Source organism: Podarcis bocagei (genome assembly GCF_964188305.1).
Source record: "Podarcis bocagei genome assembly, chromosome: 1".
In the NCBI taxonomy this organism is placed as follows: domain Eukaryota; kingdom Metazoa; phylum Chordata; class Lepidosauria; order Squamata; family Lacertidae; genus Podarcis; species Podarcis bocagei.
Window position 1 is genome coordinate 73,798,218 of NC_138125.1, and position 13,172 is coordinate 73,811,389.

Consider the following 13,172-nt stretch of genomic DNA (forward strand, 5'->3'; position numbering starts at 1 on the left):
ATAGAATGTTGGTCAGCTATTCAAGGGCTCTTCCCATGTGAGCCTGAGCAGCTCTTTTGAGCCTAGCTTTATCAGATGCATAACTGCATCATACTGGTCTCTATACTACTGAACTCTCTGAGAATTAACAGGGTAGAAAGCAGAGTTCACAAAAGCTTAGGTGACTTAAAAGGAAATACAGTAGAAGGAATGCCAAGTGAGCCATCAGCAACCTAACCATGTGATAAACCCTGAGGCAACTCCAAAGCTGCTATGCCACTGCCTATGGAATCTGCCAAGGGACCAGATGCTCTTGCTAGAAAAAATATCTTCCATGGCTCGGCATCTGGATCTTTTGAGGAAAAACTGGATAAATTGCATTCACAATTGTGTACGTGTATTAAAGCACAACACACACTTTTTAAAGTTCATAATTGAATTAAATTACACATTCACTGTTTCAAAATGAATATGATATGAAGTGGGGTGCGAATATGATGTAGCAAGTTTTAGGTTAGGGGGTTTTAAGTACACATTTTCTTTCATTTAACAGCTCATTTGCACAGATGTTACCTGTTACAAATGTGTATATTATAAATGCCAGTGTTTCTATATTGAAAACCATATTGCAACAAAACCACAACCAACTTTTTAGGTCTCAGAAGGATTTTCTTGGTTAAATATAAATATTATTTTAATAAATTGAAAAGTTAATATACCTTTTAAAGAATAGAAATGTTATTGGCCAAACCCCCAGCTCATTAACACATGCCCTACTCAATTAATCTAAAAGACTTAATATCCTGATCGTTTATAGTATTCAACTTTAACTTAGCTCAAATATTAATGAGTGTCATGGAATGAAACTGAATCTGAATAAGGCAGCCTATATACAGGATGGATGGGAGGCTATTAGTTAAAATATTTCTAGACAATAGCAAGTAATATTTGCTAAACATGTTAACATTTTAATGGACAGGTTTTCACAGTTAATTTTCTCTCTCCATGCAAAGGATGTGGCACCCACTACTGGAATCGGTTTCTTCCCCCTGTACATTCCCAGTGGAGTTTTTCCCAGACTCGACCCACCCCCGCAACCCTCATAAACCCCTTGCACTCAAGAGTGTTGATTTCCATGTTTCACAGCCCTATCTACCTGCTCTCAACTTTGCCCTCTATAAACATTTTGCCATTATAGCATTTTTAAAAACCCATTTTTAACTAGTATATTTATTGTATGGAAGGTAGATTTATGTCACAATTCTATGCCAACCACTTGAAAACTAAGTGTTAGTGGGGGTTTTACTGCCAAGTAAGTGTGCACCCTATTGCAGTCTTAATTCTTTTGCCAGTAATATAGAAAGGAAATGAGGTGGCCCTCACATTTATAGAGTGGGGGCTATTAAATCTGTATCTTATTCAAGTCAATATGCAATACAAATAGTGTATAATCCTTATTAACATTAAATAATATTAATGGTAACAGTAATTATTAAGGTAACAATCCTTATTACCAAAGGGTAATTACTTGTCTGACAGTTTTGCTACCATTAGCTGTCTGACAAGTTAGAACAAGCACATTCAGTAGGTCTCTCAGTTATTTCTCATTTTACTAATAATTAACCAATAGTTAAATGGAAGAAAGCATGACTAAATATGTTAAATGCTGTTGCTTCCATTGTTAACATGTTAATCTACAGCCACGATGTAAAAATAAGAGTTGGTAAAAGAACTGAACTTGAACCGGACCATGGAATATTTATATCTCTCTGTAGTTCTTTAATGAGTTATGTCCTTACATTTTTATGTCTATAGTTGGTCAGAGCACTACAAATCAATGCTTCTTTCCATCACTCCTACATTTGACTATAATTTACAGCTCAGCAAGAAGACTCATGAAACAAGTGCCTATTTTACTTTGGCAAACTAATTCTTGCTAATCAAAGCTTTCCAGCAAAACAACTCAGCATGAAACTCTGCAAGGAAAATATGCAGAGAACAAAGCTTTTTGTCAAACAACACATCTCAAGATGTAAACACATATGTCTCTTATAGGAAATTTTATCGCTTCCACATTAATCGGCACACAAAAGGAGTATTCTTGTCGCAGACCTGGTGCAACTGGGGAGCCATCGTCACTGGAAACAAGAGCCTGATTAGGTTCCCACACAGATATGAATAGACTTTCCTTTTTTTAGTGCAATGCCGCTTTTCTTATTTCTTAAGAACAGACTGGCAATTGTAACTGTTCAGAAAAAAAAGCTCCAAACAACTCTCCTGAATTGTCTTGGAACTTGGACATTTATTTCTTCATTTCTGGCTTCTTTTGTTGTCACAACCCAATAACATCTATTATCCCATCTGGTTGTCCTCTTCTGGAAAGCCTGAGTTAATCCACAGCTGTAAAGATGAACAAGAACTTAGCAGGCTCTGAGCACACTAAGGTCTCTTATCTGCTAATGAAGTCGGCAGTCTGCGGGACAGATGTTAAAAGGATCTGTAAAATAAGTCAGTGACAAAGATCCTGACCTCTGCTGGGGAATTTTTTTTATTATTCCGGAAAAGGACATAATTGCATGGAAAAGCATTAACAATTAGAGGAACCATATCAGTGCTTTATGGATTCTGATTTCTTGCCTCAGCTTTCAAAAGAAACAGACGGTCAGTTGTTGCTATAGGGAACAGATAATGCACTCTGGTGCAAATATTAGTAGCCACAGATAATTTGTCATGGACTCCAAAGAGATGGTTCAACTGCTTCTCTTTGCTGTCTTCTTGAATGCTGGAGTATCAACAATGCAGTGTTAATTGTTGCAGTATGTGCTAGCGGTATTGAAAAAGCAGTGCTAATTTACAATGCCAGTCATAGTGTTTCCGTTTTTTAAAAAAATTAGCATGGTAGGAAACGCAACATTTTCTTTAAATGTTGCTAACAGTTCTTTTAACCTTCTCACATTTAAACATCAAACAATCTCTGACTGTTCCAGGTCTCAAAATTTTGTTTTTTGGTTGCTGTCTTTAAAAGAAAACTGTAAAAAAAACTATAAAAAAACTAATAATGATTTCTCTGGCCATTTTTTTTTAAATCACATGAAAAAACAGTTTTCACAAACATGTAAATTTTTTGCTCCAGACATTAGGCAAAAGTGTGCTACTAAGCCACTTCACCTCTGGAACTGTCTTTTGCCATTCACAATTTTTGTCCTTCTACCCATGTAATGCGGTCCATTCAGAATGTGTAGATATGGGTACGGGCCCCTCCCTTCTACCGTGTCAATTATGCCTGGAATGAAGTTGGCATTTTCTGGGAACACCCATTCATGCAGACGACTGGTTAGCACGATCTCTTTCTTTCATTCTCTTTTGGCAAAATCAGACAAGTCAGATATCTGCACAGAGCCCCTTCATACAAGTCATAGCCGCTTCATTATCTAAGCTGGATAAGGGGAATCAGGACTAAGCCACCTAATGCATGGGTTCACTCATAACTCTGTTCTGTTTCTACATAAATCTGTGATTTTTCTTAATCCATACAAAAAAAATGCATTTCAACTGTCTTTAATAATGCATTTTCTCTCAAAATATGCATTTCTGAATGTATTTCATCTCAAAACACAACAGTGGTACAAGCAATAACAACATAAAGATGGGGACTACATAGCTTAAGAAGTGCCTAGTTCAGAGACCAGAGTGCAAGAGTCCAGTGAGCAAAGGACAACAGAGGGATTTTATTTTTATTTTTAAGGATTGGTATAGGATTATGTGTTATCAAATTTGTTTTAATGTGACTGAAATGAGCTTCATGGCATGAAAAATATATAGAAACTATTGCCTCCGTAACAGATAGCACTTGACAGGGTTTAGGCCAGGAGTTTTCAACCTTTCTGAGTCCACTGCTCCCTTGACCAACTACATTCTTTTTGTGGCACCCCTGTGGGGCTCAGGATCCCAGTTATTTCACCCCTTGCCTGCAGAGCTAGTAGCCTCTCACCCCTTTTTTGAACACCCTCCCTTGTGGGGTGTTCCCTCAGCCTCCTCTCCTTTCCCTTCTCCTTGGAAGTCCTCTGGGCTGCTGCTGCCACTGCCCCTGGTCTCTGAGCTGCCCCTTCTGCCCCAAAGAGAGGTGCCTCCTCACACTGCCCTTTGGGCCTGAGAAGAGGATGCCCCTAGCCTTAGTGACCCAACAGAGACTGGCCAAAGGTGAACGTGAGGCTAGCACCTTACCTTGGGAGGCAGCAGTGGCAGCAGCAGGAGCTGGCACGCCTGCATGGCAGAAAGGCTTCCCTTCAGTAACAGAAATGCAGCTCTCAGGCAGGCCTCACACACAGCAAGCACAAGAAAGGCCAGCCCAGTGCCAGCCTGCCCAGCCTCCCACTTGTCTGTCCATTCCCAACAGCAAGGGCTGGCGGACTGACTGACTGACTGGGCTCCCTCACCCACTTGCTTGCTTACTCTGAGGCCACCTCTGCTCCTGGCAACCAGCACCCCCTGGCCAGCCCCAGAGGCACCATTCACCTGTGGAGCTTATAGCCAGGGCTGCTGCAACAAACAGCTGTGCAAGCCTCTGGGAGGCAGAGACACAAAAGGGCATCAGAGGAGGGAGGGAAGGAAAGAGGCCAGAGGCCAGTGTTGCCCATGGCACCCCTGACCATCATTCAAGGCACGCCAGGGTGCTATGGCACACTGGATGAAAACCACTGACATAGGCAGTCCTGCATAATTGGTTTTCCTCATTCATTTCAGTGGAGGGCAGTTCTTCTTGTACAATGGGTTTTATGTGCCTGCAGCTGAAACCTCAGTTGAAACTAAAGTGGCTTTGTGGGTGGAGGAGCATGTATGTGCATCAGGACCTCTGCACCCACAGCCCCTGTAGGAGTGACAAGAAAATCCCCTTTGTGGTTTACATACATAGGGTGCTCTTCAACAGAGGGCTTGACACTTATTTTTCTGAACTGCAACTTTGACATAGCAAATTGAGGGGTATTGTGCTCCCTGAGAACAGCCAAATTACATAGGGCAGATTCAATTATGATGTTTAAATATAACTTCCTTGAATTACCTGTTCACAACCAGTTTACCATAAAATCGAAAGCAAAGCCACAAAAGTACACTTGGATAAACCACAAATAGCTGCCAGCCGCTGCGGCAATTGAAAGAATTTGGCACTTGGCCGTTGCCTCTATATACTAGCATTTGCTTCCCATCTGAAATAAAGCAATTGTTTTATTAGTGTTATTAAATTTCAGCAAATTTCTAAGTATAATGTAACCCATCACCCTATAATGGCATATATTTACTGTAACAGCATCAGAACTAACAAAAAAGTATACAAAATGGGAATTTACATAAATTTGAAATGAGTGTGTGTGTGTGTGTGTGTGTGTGAGAGAGAGAGAGAGAGAGAGAGAGAGAGAGAGAGAGAGAGAGAGAGAGAAGACAGTTTCTAAGATTTTTATCAGCACTCTGAAGAAACCAAAGAACAGAAGCCTTAAAGGGTTACATGGATAGCAGTTAGAGGCATGTAACCTGGAGCTGGCTCCACTCCATGTTGTGCTTTACAGAACATAGTAAATGGGCTGCAGCTTTTGCCACAATTGAGAAACTGATCAACCTGCTTCTCACTCAAGAGATTGGGGGTCAGGCAAGGACCCCCCATTCTGAGTAGAGCACACAGGGAAGAAAACGTATTCCTTTCAGAGGTCCTTAAAATATGTAGGCTTGTCCATTGTTATTTATTTATTTTAAAATATTTCTAGGTCACCTTTATGGACAACAATGGGCAAGGAGTTCCAGAGTCACCACGGAGAAAGCTCTCTCCCTTATAGTCACCTACACTGACCTAGAAGACAGGCACATCAAGAGGGCCTTCTTTGTTGATCACTGTCTGGAAGATAGGAATCTCCCTGTTCTGGACAGGTTTCCACTCCCTCTAAAGGAGCAGGGACATAGCTTTGGTCCAAGTGATCTCTGTGACTAGGAGTGCCTTTTACCAGCTTAAAGTGGTACACCAGCTATGGCTGCACCTGGATTGAGATCACTTGGCCAATGTGGTCCCAAACATTGGTAACCTTGGTACTAGATTACCACAATGTGATCTATGAGGAGTTTCCCTTGGGCCTCGTCTGGAAAGACCAGCTGGTGCAAAATATAGCAGTTAGATTGCTGATTGGAGTTGATGGCAAACAGCATTTGACACCTCTCCTAAAATATCTGCACTGGCTGTACATATGTACTAGGTCATTTTCAGGGTTCTTGGGCCCAGGACTGACTGCACTCTTACATCCCATCTTAATTACTGAGAGGATCCAGATGAGTGCTCTTAGTTGTCCCGCATGTTACAGACACCCAACTGGCCTCAACTAGAAGTTGGACATTTTGTGTTGCAGATCCCATGCTGTGGAACACCCTCCTAGCAGGAAAGTATTGAGCTGAGGGGGATTAAGTAGTAGGCTAGATGCAAGATCCTTCTAATCCCTGGATGCAATGTTAAAATATAAGACAGACTAGCTTCCTGTGTTGAGGTGATCACCTGGGTGATGAGCAATTAAGAGAACCAAAAAAAGGGGTTCTGTGCAAGTTGGCAAATTGGTGGAGCCCCTCCCTCAATCCAGAGATAGTTAGAACAAACCCTGAGTTTAGAGTTCAAAGGGGTTATGTTGTGACCCAGAAGTAAAGCAGTGAGCTTGAGAGATAGTCACAGCAACCTTTGAGAGCAATGCTTGATTTCTATTTGAATCCAAGGCAGTGGTGGAGGAAGGGGGCGGGGGCGGTCTGCTCCGGGTGCCATCTCTGAGGGGGATGACAAGAAGGCACCCCACGGGGGGCTCACCTCGCCGTCCCTGGGCACGGCGTTGCAAGCCGCTGCCATCGTACCACCGCAGCTGCGTGCGGAGGATCCTATGCTCATGGCTGCACTTTCTGCCGCCATCTGTACAGCGCTCGAGTGGCGCTGTTGGCAAACCACCCAGTGGCGCATGCGCTGGACGTACAGCGCATGACACTGCTGCTACGTGCATGCATGCGCGCTGCTGCTTGAGCACCGTACGTATGGCGGTGGGATCCCTCCACTGCCACTGCAGCTGCAGAGTATCCTGCCGTACGCACGGCACACACGCATGCACAGTATGTATTGGTGTGTGCACCTGCACGGTACATAGCGGCGTGCACGCATGCGCCATATGTACAGCACATGTGCATGCACCGCCGGGCGGTTTGCCCTGCCCCCCACAGCGGGGGCCGGTTCTCCTTCCTTCACCCCTGATCCAAGGCTGCAGCTATGGAAGAAACAAGACCCTTTTGCGGTGTTAAGACCCAAGACCCTTCCATTGTTGGCTCAGGTTGTTATAGATGTGTAAATAAGTCTCCTAAAGACAACACAGTCTCTACTGTGCCCCATTTCAAAAAGAAAAAGGAACCCTGGGTAAGCATCTGGTACCGTTGGAATATTCCACTGCTCAGAAATTGGGATGGTGTGCTACAGTATTATGGTGTGTGTGTGTGTGTGTGTGTGTGTGTGTGTGTGTGTGTGTATTAAGCCAAGGGTTCCATGGAACAGAAGAAATTGTGTGAAGCCACTCAAAGAAGAGAGATGAACTTAAAGTTCACACAGAGCTCAAAGTTTCTGAAGTCTGAGCAGCATGCAGCTACACATGGAAAGATGCTGACCTCTTCTGTAATATTAATACCGAACAATATAGATAGCAACATTCCCTCTCCATATGCATATATATATATATATATATATATATATATATATATATATATCACTCCTGATGTCCAGAAAGCAATATTTCTTCTGTGTCCGAGTCAAAACAGTAAATTGGGAGTAGAAAGGAGAGAGAATTTTGCTATATTGAAAATGGAGCTCCTAAACTCAGAAGTGCAGCTCCCTCATGAAACCATCTTGAGGGTAAGGCAAAAACTCACACTGACTCTGTGGCTGCGCCTCACCTCATTTCACTCATATTTTTTTCAACAGACTGAGTGTTGCTCTGCTGAGAATATGATGCTAAACCACTTTTCCTGTCGAGTTTTTTAAACAGGGCCTCTGAGAAAGGGTTTGATACAACTCAATGACTGAAGTAATACCTTTGTCCATCTGAGCATTAAATGGCCCATTGAAATACAGCTTAGCTTGAAGGAATTTTTCAGTAAATGGTGGTTTCTAATTCCCCCCCCCCCAACTCTTCTCCCAGCTGACTAGATTCTGGCTTCAAAACTGCAGTTCAATCACTTTCAGCTGCCTCTCAGGTCAGGCCTTTAGCCAGTGTTAATTAAATATAACCCCTTTAGAATACTAGAGGTTAACCGAGAGCAACAAATTGGTCTTCAATACAGAATCTAGCACTATTCAAACAAAAGAGATTTGTGTGAGAGGCCTTCTTTGCTTATATTGTCCTTAATGCATTAAATATATAAGGGGGAGAACAAAGGATTATTTCTTTTCAGTTTGATATGGTAAAAGCATTAAAACATATTTCCTGCTTTGCATATGATTTGTCTTTAAAAAATACACACCATAAAAGAAAAGTGCTGCAGCAGATAGTTTTGCAACTACAGCAGCACCATTCCAATTTGATAAAGTGAAACTGTAAAAAAAGAAAATCAATGCACCAGACTGACACTTTTCTTTCCTTATATTCCTCCCTGCAGTTGTTAGAAGTTTACATTTTACGTATTTCATTTGTTTTGGTCTCTAGTCAGCATAGACTTTCATATACCTTCAACTGTACATAGTTAGAATTAGCTGTCTGTTCCATACACTTGGACTCAACGCCACGATTGAAAACTAACTGAAATTGTCTTTCTTTCTCTTCCTAATGATTTCAAATGAGTATTGTTGGCTTTTCGGAATGAATATTTGTTTAGCACTCTGTTAAGAAAATTAAATAAAATGGGGGTGGGTTTTTTTTGTTTTTATAATTGTCCATAGCTATCTGAAGATTAAGGTAAGCTGAAAGGTTTTATTTTAAATGCACAGCAATTAGCCTTGTCTCCATGAACATGACTTTACTGTAAATACTCCACCTTGACTATCCCTTTGTCCCAAGTTTCCTTGAAGAAAGCAACCAAGCGATAATTCAGCATTATTGCTGCTTCAGTGCCCTAATCGCTTAAAGAGCAGCAAAGACCCTATTGCTCACAGCCACAAGGCTACTACAGTCTCCTGGCCTAAGGCAGGCTTCACAACCCAGCAGCATCCAGATGTCAGGAGAAATATCCAAGTCCTGATGCAGCATGCCGCTCCATTCCAGTATGGCCTAACAGCTGTTTCAGCTGCTGGCATTCAACCTGCTGAATATACCGAGACTGTGGCAGGCTAGGGAATAGAAATAGGGTGGAACTGAAATACTGAAATTGCCCCATTTCATGTGGGTATCACGAAAACACCAAAAAGTTCTACGCAAAATGCTTACTAACTTCCATTCCTTCATATATGTATTCTGTATTTTTAATCCTTAGGTCTGATTGCTTGACCTGCCTACTTAGGAAAGCGATCCTGTTGCAAGGATATGATGTGGAGGCCGACAGACTGACCGGCAAACATGCAGAAGCTCCATCGCCATTGCTTTTAATTAAAAGGAATCCATTTTCACCAACGCTCAGCATGTTATCTTGCTAATCAAGCATGGCAAACTTCCTTTGCTTGAGTTACACAAAGAGATGGAGGACTGCAAAAATGGAAAAGGAAAGAATACACAGTGCATAGAGTTTGCAAAGCTCATAAGAAGATGGTGTTCTGTAGACGATAAACATTAAAACTATGCTGAAAATATGTCTGTCTTAGTTTGTGAGTTATCTTAAGAGCTTTAAAATTGCTAAGCACCTTTTCGTCCCCTAAAGGAACAAAGAAAAAAAAGAAAAGTCTGTAATGGCATTAGAAAAGGAGGGGTCTAAAATATATCTGGGTAGGAAGTCAACCATTCTTTACACTGGCTCAGTTAGTGACCTTAGACAAGCCACCAATTTCCACAAATCTTTTATAAAATGGGCACAGTAATAACAATACTTATGCACCTTGCATAGGAGTTGCAACGAGGCCTAATACCGCGCTCGAAAAGTGCTGGATGAGAGTTGCTACCATAAATGAGTAGGAAGTTATCATTATTTGTATTTGTATCATAAATCCCGTTAAAGTTTGTAATCTTGTCCTTTGCTTTTTCACATGAGCCTTGACATTTTAACAAAATTCTTCTTGAAGGTTAAAATAAACACAGCCTCATACCAAGTGCTTGCTTATATTCACACCTTGTTATTGTTGCCTCTGCCTTCTTTCTCCTCCCTGCATTCCCCCCCCGTCCTTCTGAGCTGAGATCATTCCAATCATTACGTTCCTTAGGGCATAAATGCTTTTTATACTTAGACAACTCTGTAAAAAGCAGACTCCAACTTTATTTTCCAACATAAACTTTAAAAAAGAGAAGGTGCGTGTAGGGGAAGTACTTGGGAGGGTTGTAGCTGGGGAGAGGGGAATAACCCTCTTGTATATCCCCATCCTCATTATAACCCTGCAGATTTTACATGTTCTTGGATGGATTCACCCTTAGCAGTACAGTGGTACCTCGGGTTAAGTACTTAATTCGTTCTGGAGGTCCGTTCTTAACCTGAAACTGTTCTTAACCTGAAGCACCACTTTAGTTAATGGGGCCTCCTGCTGCCGCCGTGTCACTGGAGCACAATTTCTGTTCTCATCCTGAAGCAAAGTTCTTAACCCGAAGTACTATTTCTGGGTTAGCAGAGTCTGTAACCTGAAGCGTATGTAACCTGAAGCGTATGTAACCTGAGGTACCACTGTACTTGACTGCTTCTCTGCCTGGTGTTGCTTTTCCAGCCATGCTGCTGAGGCTCCAATCCACTCCCCAGTTATGAGCTCAGATCTCAGGTCATAACACCCATGATCCTAACCCAGCCTTAATATATTTTTTTTTTAAGTTTGAAAGTAGAATGAAAGAGGGGAAATTTCAAAGCAGAAAGAAACAAAGAAAGGGGCAGGGGGAAATGGATTAAGTCTTTTTAAATTATAATGCATACAAAATCCAAAAGAGAAATCTGCATGCGTGTGTGCCAGTGTCCAATCCTAGTTCATAATATAGTTTGAAATTATTGGGTTATTTTCCATTTGCAGGAACTGAAGGACAGATAGGGATATTATAAATATATGCTGGCTCTACTGATCAGGAGAAGCTTTATCACTCAGCTGGGGCACTTCTGGGGAAAAGAGCCATTCTAGCATCCCATTCAATTAACATATCATTAAAAATAGCTTTTCCCCACTGAGGTTGCTGTGTTACCTGATAAGTAAACATATTATATGTAAAGTGTATACTATGTATGTATAGATTGTGTAAAAGAGTATGTGTATAAAAAAAGAAGAAAAACCCTGAAACACTTTGGTTGGAAACTAGAAAATTGAATATTATAGCCATACAGCGGTACCTCTGGTTAAGAACTTAATTTGTTCTGGTGGTCCGTTAACCCAAAACTGTTCTTAACCTGAGGTACCACTTTAGCTAATGCGGCCACCCGCTGCCGTCGTGCGATTTCTGTTCTCATCCTGAAGCAAAGTTCTTAACCCGAGGTACTATTTCTGGGTTAGTGGAGTCTGTAACCTGAGGTGTCTGTAACCCGAGGTACCACTGTAGTCTTCAGCTGCATCAAAGCTTTCAAATAATTCCAATGTGCAAGTTATTTAACAGACTTTGCCTATAGAACATACACAGTATATGCTTGTCTAGTCAGAAGTAAACCCCACAAAGTTCAATGGGGCTTACTCCTAGATAAGTTTACATAGGATTGCAGCAACAGAACTGTTAGATATTTTCAAAACAGTAAAAGTCACACCTAAACATTGTCTAAGCTTTTTAGATTAAAATTTTCACTTCTGCTTATTAGAAACCTCAATGAATTTCAACCATCAATGACGGAGTATAGATACAAGTGGCAAAATCTGCTTCTAGGGACTTTCTCTGCTGAAACATTCATTTCAGAGAGATTTGAATGAAACTATGCCTTTGAAAGTTTTTGCCTGTTTGTTACAATTAAGCACTGTATAAATTTTATTAAATAAGTAAAATAGATAAAAAAACCTTCTAAGCACATTAAAAACATATAAAATTGGAATTACCAAAAGACTTTTAGAGACATATCACATATATCATAATGGAATGTTACAGGGGTAACATTGGGATAAAGTCCCACGTTGATCGTATTTAATTGGACTAAGGCAGATATTTCAAAGGGAACAAAATCTCTTATATGGAATTTAATAATGGCAAAAAAGAGCATCTTTGGGGGTATGACAATGGTTAATGGCAGAATTGACATTCTCATTCATGTTTTTCTTTCTCTCCCCCCCCCTTTCATAGCACCCCCTCCCAAATTTCTTTGCAGTTGTGGCAGCTGAACTCATTTCAGTGTTCACTTTTAGAGGCAACTATTTCCTCTCCAGAGTACCTGTGCTCACCACTTTGTTCTTGTACATTCCATGAACATGCCAGAACCAGAACAAGTGTACGGTAGTTCCCTCTCCCCCAAAGTAGTAGTGATTCCCCCCCCCCCCAGAATACAATGCAATGTCTGGGACTTTCGGGGGGGGGGAGAAGCCACCAACATTAGCTTCAATGCCACTAGCAGTAGCATCAACAATTGTTAAAACAGGAAATAAAAGAAAAATGAATATGAATACCTAAACAAATATAAGGCTTGTGCATAAATAATTACATGAATGTGATTTTTTTCTGATCATTTTAATAATGAACTTTCATGGCATTGAGACAGAATAATATGTATTGCAGGCACCTATTAAGCACCATTAATTAAAGAAAACTCAAAACAGGAGTCAACACTAACTAAATTACTGCACCCTCATTCCAGAAGCTGATTAAAGAAAAAAGTTTACACATTTAAACTATATTTCTTCCCCACATAATCCTGGTAACTGTAGTGTGTATGCAGCATCAGTTGCTGTTTCTTGCTCATACTTCTATTCCCCACCATCCCTTTGGCCCTTACCTTATTCCTCACCATATCCTTCTTCTTTGGGTTTATTATAGGCAGAGAATGGTGCTGGGCAAAACACAGGTTGCCTTTAGGTGACCCTCTCTGGAAGTTTGCATATCATGCACATCAGGCATCCCCAAACGCATCCCTCCAGCTGTTTTGGGACTACAACTCCCATCATCCCTAGCTAACGG

General features: G+C 41.2%; 2 protein-coding genes across 19 annotated transcripts in view; one reads left to right on the plus strand and one right to left on the minus strand.

The window, feature by feature from the left end:
* LOC308592869 (uncharacterized protein) overlaps nucleotides 1-9,754 on the plus strand; it is a 125,040-nt gene extending 115,286 nt beyond the window's left edge. For all 5 annotated transcript variants that reach the window (XR_014010635.1, XR_014010638.1, XR_014010641.1 and 2 more), the window contains one exon: nucleotides 9,442-9,754. The gene's annotated coding sequence lies outside the window, so the exon portion shown is untranslated. The remainder of the gene's footprint in view (nucleotides 1-9,441) is intronic.
* Nucleotides 1-13,172, minus strand: part of SOX6 (SRY-box transcription factor 6) — a 449,606-nt gene that overhangs the window by 67,404 nt on the left and 369,030 nt on the right. The window lies entirely within an intron of this gene.